The sequence below is a fragment of the Lithobates pipiens genome, unplaced genomic scaffold (assembly GCF_037356315.1).
Source record: "Lithobates pipiens isolate NorthernLeopardFrog02 unplaced genomic scaffold, aLitPip1_a1.2 Scaffold_16, whole genome shotgun sequence".
Classification (NCBI taxonomy): domain Eukaryota; kingdom Metazoa; phylum Chordata; class Amphibia; order Anura; family Ranidae; genus Lithobates; species Lithobates pipiens.
Window position 1 is genome coordinate 595,963,384 of NW_027507748.1, and position 10,291 is coordinate 595,973,674.

A 10,291-nucleotide genomic window follows, 5' to 3' on the forward strand; every position below is an offset into this window, starting at 1 on the left:
TTTGAACGTTCGAGTCCCATAGACTGCAATAGGGTTCTAAAGTTCGCACAAATTTTCGGTCCGTTTGAAAGTTCTGGTGCGAACCGAACCGGGGGGTGTTCAGCTCATCCCTATACAGGACACATTATGAGATAGTGGAGGGGAAGATCTTTATTTTAGGTGACTTCAACTCTGTGTCTGATCCAGCACTGGATAGACTGGGGGTGACATTTGGCACTCTAGCCCCCTGGCGGGGTAGATGTCTACTCATGGATTTAGAGATGTCTGGTGTTTTTATCATCCTGATATTAGGGAGTACTCCTGTTATTAAGAAAAGCACAAGACACTCTCCAGGATAGACACTATTCTGACTGAGGGGGAGGGGATGGAATTGATTGGGAAGGTTTCCTATCTACCCAGACACACCCTATCTGACCATTCCCCCATGTAATTGGAACTTAATCTAGGACTAAAACCAGGTATACGCCTGTGGCGGATAGAGGCTAGTTGGCTTGAAGAGGAATATTTATAGATTACGTGTACAGAGGCTATTAAACAGTACTGGGACGAAAATGGTAACTCTGGCCCTCTCTTCTGCAGTGGGAGGCCTTTAAGGCCACGATGAGGGGGGTGTTTATAGCAGAAGTACATGGGTTCAAGAAACAGTTGGCTTCCACAATACAGAATAAGGAAACAGAGGTAACCCTTGGTGGTGGAGGCCGAATATATTAGAGACCCCACTAGTGAGAGGCTGCTGACTCTGCGGATGAGAACCAGGGAGTACAAGACATTGCTAACGCAATGCACCACAAAACTTGGCCTGGCCCAACGCAGGCGCATATTTGAATTTGGCGACAAGAATCGCAGACTCCTGGCATACTTGACACACCTGGAATATGTTCCGGAGTGTGTATTCAGTCAGTGTTTGATAACTGCATGCTGGAAGTCTTTGACTCAGCTGCTATTTTAAAAACGTTTGCTCAATTCTATGTAGAATTATATAATGCTTGGTACACACAGCCGGACTTTCCAACAGAAAATGTGCGATCGGACCATGTTGTCAGAAAATCCAATTGTGTGTGGGCTCCATCTGACTTTTTCCGTTGGAATTTCTGATACACACTTTTGAGAGCTGGATCTAAAATTTTCCCACAACAAAATCCGATTGTTTAAATTACGATCGTGTGTAGACAATTCCGACGGACAAAGTGCCATGCATTTTCAGAATAAATTACCAGACAAAAGCTATTGGCCTCTTTATAGTCCCGTCGTATGTGGTTTACGTCACCTCATTCTGAACGATCGGATTTTCCAACAACTTTGTGCGACCATGTGTATGCAAGACATGTTTGGGCCAAAATCCGTCGGAAAAAATCCCACTGATTTTGTCGTCGGAATGTCCGATCGTGTGTACAGGGCATAAGTCTTGTGCTCCTCTGGGAATGGAAGCAATGGGGGCTTACATGACCGACATTGATCTACCTAAGTTGACGGAAGATGAGAGCTGCTTTGAAATCAGGTATTTTGATGGAGGATGTGATTGCTTCTTTTCCCCCCTAGGAAGTCTCCTGGTTTAGATGGCCTCCCCTCGGAGTGGTATTGCACTTTTAGGTATGGGCTGGCTCCTTGCTTGCTTAAAGTGTTCAATGCAGCTAGGTCGGACGATAGGTTACCTCCCTCTATGAGGGAAGCTTTGGTTGTCCTGATCCCTAAGGGGGGGAAGGACCCCAAAGAGTGTGACTCCTATCGTCCGATCTCATTGATGAATGTTGATACAAAAGTCTTGGCCAAAATACTTGCGGGTAGGTTACAGTCATCCCAAAACTGGTAGATGCGGATCAAACTGGATTTATACAGGGAAGGTGCGCACAGATGAACATCAGGAGACTCTTTGTGAATCTCCAGACTGCTCACGACAACTCAAGGACTAGAATAGTAGCCTCTTTAGATACAAAGAAGGCCTTTGACTCTGTGGAGTGGCCATATTTGTTTCACCTATTGGATTCTTATGCCTTTTGCCCTGTTTTCATCTCCTAGGTATAGCTTACACAGGTACTTGGATCAGGCTGCGGGTCAATGGTATTATTTCAAACCCCTTTCCTATATTTCGGGGCACCAGGCAGGGGTGCCCACTTTCACTTTCACCCCTCCTGTTTGCCCTGGCAATAGAGCCCTTAGCAGTGAAACTAAGATCTATTCCAAACTTGACTGGTCTGAGACTCAGGGAATTTGAGGAGTGAGTCTCACACTATGCAGATGACATGTTATAGTTGCAGGACCCGGGACCCTCGCTCTCAGAAGCTTTCCGATTGATTCAGGAATTTGGAGACCGGATTTCTTATAAATTGGAAAAAATCCTTCCTCTTCCCTATTGATGATGAGGTGGGAATTCCGCTAGGTTGCCCCATTCCCTTGTCCACCTCTTTCAGGTATTTGGGGATTGAGATTCAGCTTCCCATTTCTAGGTTCCTGGAGACCAATTTGACACCGATTGTTGGCAATTTTCGAGAGAAGGTAAAATATTTCACTTATGTTCCCAACGGTGGAAAGACGGACCCTTGTGGCTATCGCCAAATAGTTCTCTATGGTGTAATCGATCTCTGTTGGAGTTTTTAAAACTATCTGATGGGAAAAAAAACCTGGGCAAAATATGGCATTAAATACTTACACCACATTTGCCAGGAGGATCATCTCTGTACTTTTGCCCAATTAAGAGAACAATTTGGAGTACCTAGGACCTGGCTTTTTTGATATGTGCAGCCAGAGGCAGCTCTCTAATTAGGCAAATTAGGCAGTCGCCTAAGGTCTCGCTCTCCCAGGGGCCCCCGGCCACCTAATTTGCCCATACCTTAACTTCCCTGGCAAATCAGAGTCATGGAATGCCCGCAGCTTGTGCGGGGTATCTTCATTCCCACATGACCATCTCCTGTATCATTTAAATAATTAAATATGGGCTACTGGCGCTACCTCAAGCTGATGTTAAATCCGGATCTACCTAGACTACTTGTTATCCCTAAGGGCTATATATATGTATTGTTAAACCCGTGTTTAATATTATATCCCAATTATTGGGGTTATACCATAAGTGATTTGTCTTATATCCTTAATCCTACCCGATATGTATATACACCATTCGTGTTAATTACCATACATCACTTATTTCACAAAGATCTAAAACCAAAAGCCATAATCAAAACGCAAAATATCAAAAAGAGCCCAATACTATTCAAACTTATTCTGTGAGAGTGAAAAAATATATGGGAGGTGTACCACCTATACCTCCACTACACATCCACAGTCCTTGTGCTAGTTTGTTATTTTTACTGTAGTAACCCCCAAACCTTAGCACCTAAATTTACATGTGACACCAAAAGAACAAAAATAACTAAAAAACAAAAAAATCAAAAAACCAGAAAAACCTTACAAAAAATCAAAAGATCAAAAAAACAAAGGATCAAAAAAACCCCATCGGTCCAGAGGATCAAAAAAATGTTATATAATCCTACTCAAACAACGGGGAAAAGGATTTTTCCTAGGAACAAAATTGCACAAAGTGTGTAATGATAAATGTGAATAGAGTCATAAAAAATCATATATATATATATATATATATATATATATATATAGTCCAAAGATAGTCTCTTTCCAGGTTTTCCTAGATATACAATTATACTGCTTCAGGTAACAGGAAGGTGACTTTTGTGATTAAGCCCACAAATTGGTGACTTCTGTGCTCGTTCCCCCTCAAGGGTCCCCACTCACCGGATCCACGCACCCCCTAGGGGGTTAAACGCCTGTAATCAGTATTCCACTTTATTGAGGATCCCACTCCTTGGCTCTATCTTCAACCTGGGTCCTCCCAGGTTTATTAGAGGGGATGGAAGAAAAAGACTCCTTTGTCCGCCAGTAGTTCCTCAAAATGAAAAAAATCCACTCATGGTGTAGTATTTTGGTTTAAAAAACACTTAAGTTGGGGTAAGGGGGAGGGCAAGCTGCAAAAAAACTTTCGTTTAAAAAATGTCTCTTTATATAGGTGGGAGACTGATAGTCACTTAAAACATGCTTTATTGCAAAAAACATTTTTTAAAAATCTTTTCCATATACCAAAAAGGTTTCTACACCACACATTATACAAAAAATTTTTTTTAGTTTTCCACAGAGTTGCAATCTATAACAATTATACCGCAAGTCTGCGAAATTTCAATTTTAAGTATATAGCAATTATACACTTGCGGTATAATTGTTATAGATTGCCACTCTGTGGAAAACTAAAAATTTTTTTTTGTATAATGTGTGGTGTAGAAACCTTTTTGGTATATGGAAAAGATTTTGAAAAATTTTTTTTTGCAATAAAGCATGTTTTAAGTGACTATCAGTCTCCCACCTATATAAAGAGACATTTTTTAAACGAAAGTTTTTTTGCAGCTTGCCCTCCCCCTTACCCCAACTTAAGTGTTTTTTAAACCAAAATACTACACCATGAGTGGATTTTTTCATTTTGAGGAACTACTGGCGGACAAAGGAGTCTTTTTCTTCCATCCCCTCTAATAAACCTGGGAGGACCCAGGTTGAAGATAGAGCCAAGGAGTGGGATCCTCAATAAAGTGGAATACTGATTACAGGCGTTTAACCCCCTAGGGGGTGCGTGGATCCGGTGAGTGGGGACCCTTGAGGGGGAACGAGCACAGAAGTCACCAATTTGCGGGCTTAATCACAAAAGTCACCTTCCTGTTACCTGAAGCAGTATAATTGTATATCTAGGAAAACCTGGAAAGAGACTATCTTTGGACTATATATATATATATATATATATATATATATATATGATTTTTTATGACTCTATTCACATTTATCATTACACACTTTGTGCAATTTTGTTCCTAGGAAAAATCCTTTTCCCCGTTGTTTGAGTAGGATTATATAACATTTTTTTGATCCTCTGGACCGATGGGGTTTTTTTGATCTTTTGTTTTTTTGATCTTTTGATTTTTTGTAAGGTTTTTCTGGTTTTTTGATTTTTTTGTTTTTTAGTTATTTTTGTTCTTTTGGTGTCACATGTAAATTTTGGTGCTAAGGTTTGGGGGTTACTACAGTAAAAATAACAAACTAGCACAAGGACTGTGGATGTGTAGTGGAGGTATAGGTGGTACACCTCCCATATATTTTTTCACTCTCACAGAATAAGTTTGAATAGTATTGGGCTCTTTTTGATATTTTGCGTTTTGATTATGGCTTTTGGTTTTAGATCTTTGTGAAATAAGTGATGTATGGTAATTAACACGAATGGTGTATATACATATCGGGTAGGATTAAGGATATAAGACAAATCACTTATGGTATAACCCCAAAAATTGGGATATAATATTAAACACGGGTTTAACAATACATATATATAGCCCTTAGGGATAACAAGTAGTCTAGGTAGATCCGGATTTAACATCAGCTTGAGGTAGCGCCAGTAGCCCATATTTAATTATTTAACTTTTAAACCTAGGGTGTTTATGCAGCCTGGTGTTTTCAGGGAGGCAGCAACCTCATAAAAATAAAAATAAAAGTAAACAAATTCCTATTTTTTGTGCAATTAAGAATGAACGATTAAGAGAGAAGGATTTGGGGGTACATTTATATATTTATACATACTACTGTTTGATTGTGGCCTATTCCATAAGCGCGGCTTTTTTGTATAATTGATCTCCTGTATCATGTCTGCAGTCTCTGACCGTCTCCTGTACTATTGTCTCCAGTCTCTGACCATCTCCTGTACTATGTTTGTAGTCTCCCACCATCCCCTGTATCATGTATACAGTCTCTGACCATCTCCTGTACCATATACACACACTCTCTGACCATCTCCTGTATCAGCTAGGCAATCTCTGACCATCTCCTGTAAATGTCTGCAGTCTCTGACCATCGCCTGTACCTTGTCTGCAGTCTCTGATCATCCCCTGTGCCGTGTCCTCACACTCTCTGATCATTTCCTGTATGTTGTCTACAGTCTCTGACCTTCTGCTGTAGCATGTCCACACACTCTTTGACCATCTCCTGTATCATGCCTGCAGTCTCTGACCATCTCCTGTACTTTACAGTCTCTGACCATCTCCTGTAGCATGTATGAAGTCTCTGAACATCTCCTATATCATGTCCACACACTCTCTGACCATCTCCTGTATTAGGTATGCTGTCTTTGACCATCTCCTGTACTATGTTTGTAGTCTCCCACCATCCACTGTATCATGTATACAGTCTCTGACCATCTCCTGTACCATATACACACACTCTCTGACCATCTCCTGTATCAGCTAGACAATCTCTGACCATCTCCTGTAAATGTCTGCAGTCTCTGACCATCGCCTGTACCTTGTCTGCAGTCTCTGATCATCCCCTGTGCCGTGTCCTCACACTCTCTGATCATTTCCTGTATGTTGTCTACAGTCTCTGACCTTCTGCTGTAGCATGCATGCAGGTCTCTGACCATCTCCTGTACCATGTCCACACACTCTTTGACCATCTCCTGTATCATGCCTGCAGTCTCTGACCATCTCCTGTACTTTACAGTCTCTGACCATCTTCTGTAGCATGTATGAAGTCTCTGAACATCTCCTATATCATGTCCACACACTCTCTGACCATCTCCTGTATTAGGTATGCTGTCTTTGACCATCTCCTGTACTATGTCTGCAGTCTCTGACCATCTCCTGTAGCATGTATGCAGTCTCTGAACATCTCCTGTATCATGTCCACACACTCTCTGACCATCTCCTGTATCAGGTATGCTGTCTTTGACCATCTCCTGTACTATGTCTGCAGTCTCTGACCATCTTTTGTAGAATGTCCGCACACTCTCTGACCATCTCCTGTATCATGCATACAGTTTCTTACAATCTCCTGTAGTATGTCTTCAGTGTCTGACCATCTCCTGTAGTATGTCTGCAGTCTCTGACCATCTCCTGTGTCATTTTCACACACTCTCTGACCATCTCCTGTAGCAGTTTTGCAGTCTCTGACCATCTCCTGTATCAGGTATGCAGTCTCTGACCATCTCCTGTACTATGTCTGCAGTCGCTGACCATCACCTGTATCATGTATGCAGTTTCTGACAAGCTCCTGTACCATGTCCACACACTCTCTGACCATCTCCTGTATCAGGTATGCAGTCTCTGACCATCTCCTGTACTACGTATGCAGTCTCTGACCATCTTTTGTACCATGTTCACACACTCTCTGACCATCTCCTGAATCATGTATGCAGTTTCTTACATCTCCTGTCGTATATCTGCAGTCTGTGCCCTTCTCCTGTAGTATGTTTGCAGTCTGTGACCATTGCTTGTATCATGCCTGTAGCCTCTGATCGTCTCTTGTATTATGGCTGCACAGTCTCGTAGTCTAATATAGGATGAAACGAAAGCCACCAAGCTACAGCCCAGAGAGGACCATCTGCCTAAGCCCTGCATAGTGCATCTGAGTGCAGTGGTGGCTTGTAAAGTTTTAGGATGTGGGGGCGCCAGACCCCGCCCTTCCTTTTTTGACCCCTCCCACTTGGTGAAAATGGGCGTGGTTTCAGCAAAATAGTGGGCCTGGCTCTAAGGTGGCGTGGTTAGCTTCTGAGATGAGTGAGAGATGAAGGGAAAGGGAGATAGGGATGAAAGGACAGCAGGCCAAGATCCTATACAATAGAAATATGTGTATTCTAGAAAGTTTAACAATCAGCAGATAAAGATACTCCAAACACCTAGTGTTAGCACTTCAATCATCCTGGAACCATGGTTTTTATGGTGTCAGGATGATTGAAGCACATTATTTCTATTATTACATTGTAATATAAAATGAATTCATTCAACTCACCATAATGCTAAATTAGTGGGAGCCCTAAGCATGTCACTAGCCAAGTTGCCTGCCACCAGATGCCATCAGGGGTCCCCAGCGGAGTCTGCCCTTACATCAGGTGCCTGCAGCGTGTGTCCCATCAAATGCAGCCTATGTCACATCAAATGCAGCCTGTGTCACATAAAATGCAGCCTGTGTCCCATAAAATGCAGCCTGTGTCCCATCAAACCCCCCCTTCTCCACGGAAGCACAGCGGTACTCAGGGCTGCTGTTAAAAATGATAGGGCCCCGTACAGCGTACCCGATGGGGCCCCCTTCAACCCCACTCTCGACCCCACACTGGGCCCGCTTCAAAGTAAAATGCAGGTTTGTCACCGTTTTCATATGCATGCAGGACCAACATGAACTTTCACAACTGAGCAAGAGCATGAGTGAAAGGGAGCAACATCCCTTCTGATAGCATGGGCCATGACAGGTCCTCTTTATGGAGAAGTCTGGGGTCTCTTACACCCCATGTCTCTCCTCTGGCCACCAAAGGATCTGAACAAACCAAAATTGGTTTGATCAGATGCTTGTTCAAGCCGATAATGGCTTGGTCACACAAGACAGGAAGCAGAAATGATAAAATCTTCACTGCTTCTGGTTTCTGACGTCACACAGTGGGGGGAACAACATCAGTTACACTCACTGTCTGTCAGAACCATGAAACAGACAGAGACAGAAGTACAATCAAATCACACTTGTTTATTAATAAAAATAAAAAGGTAAATAGAAAAAAGCATGGTCAAGCATAGCCAGAGTCCAGTAGCCAGATCGGGTAGTCAGCCAGTTCAAAGTTCATAAACCAGATCGGGTAATCAGCCAGTCCAGACGTCAGGGATCCAAGGAGAGCAACTACAAGCAGGATAGAAGCCAGGAGGGATGTCAGCAAGCCAGTCTTAAAACAAACAGCAGGAGATGGTTCCTAGTGATGTGACCAACGCAAAGGCAAATGAAAGAGAGGCTGGAAGGCTTTAAATAGGCAGGTCAGACGAGCATCATCAGGAACAGCTTGTAACTGTGGAAAGACAAGAGAGCTGGCAATTAGCCTACAGCTGAGCGGCCAGCCCAGAGGAGGAAGGGCTAAGCCAGCCCTGACAGTACCCCCCCTCAATGACCCCTCTCCCTCGGAGGGCCACTGGGCTTGAGGGGAAACCGTCTATGGAACTCGTGGAGGAGGACAGGGGCATGTACGTCAGAGGATGAAACCCAGGAGCGTTCCTCCGGACCGTACTCCTTCCAAAGCACCAAGTACTGTATGCACCCGCGGAACCTACGGGAGTCAACAATTGTACCTCATACTCCTTATGGTTCTCAACCTGAATAGGGTGAGGACGTGGCACCGAGGTGGTAAATCGGTTACAGACCAACGGTTTCAATAAGGAGACAGGCTCTCTCATCCGCAGAGAGACGCGTGAAGCCCAGGAGCATGGGTTCATCTTCACTGACCAACTCGGTACCAGGAGGCATGGGAGGTGAGGGAGGCATGGGTGGGACTACAAAGCTCGGAGGCAAACGTACAGGAGGCTTCCGCAAGCGCTCCTTAAGAGAAAGTCTTTCTCTGAGTCTGGAGTCAATGAGGATGGCAAACGAGATCAAGCTCTCCAACTCAGTGGGTATATCTTGGGCTGCTATCTCAACCTTGATGGAATCCAAGAGACCATGAGAAAAAGCAGCCACGAGGGCCTCATTGTTTCAAGCAACCTCTGCTGCCAGAGGACGGAATTCAATGGCGTAGTCCGCAACAGTTCTCGTACTCTGTTTGATGGACATGAGGCACTTGGCAGCAGAAGCGGAGCTTGCGGGAATGTCAAAAAACCCTTTTAAAGGAGGCCACAAACTGGTTTATGTGTCTCCCATAGAGGGTTAGCCCAGGCCAAGGCTCTCTCAGAAAGCAAAGATATCATGAAACCTACTTTGCTTCTGTCCGTGGGAAATGCCTGGGGCAGCATTTCGAAGTATATCTCAACCTGATTGAGAAACCCTCTACATTGAACTGGATCGCCCCCAAATCGCTGGGGAAGCGGAGCCGAACCAGACATACCTCTTATAGAGGTAATACTCGAGGCGGGTGCCTGCACAGAGACTGGTGCAGCAGCAGGGACAGCCTGCGACTCAGGTTGTACCAGAGCAGCCACCGTGGGGGATTCCAGGTGAGCCGTGCGATTCAGGAGCATTTGTAACGCCATGGCAAACTGATCCATGCGGCGATCTTGCTCATCCAATCTGGAAAAAATATTACCAACAAGTGGATTGACTGTATATTCTGAATTCATGGCCTTCGCGTACTGACAGGAACCATGAAAAAGACAGAGACAGAAGTACAATCAAATCACACTTGTTTATTAATAAAAATAAAAAGGTAAATAGAAAAAAGCATGGTCAAGCATAGCCAGAGTCCAGTAGCCAGATCGGGTAGTCAGCCAGTCCAAAGTTCATAAACCAGATC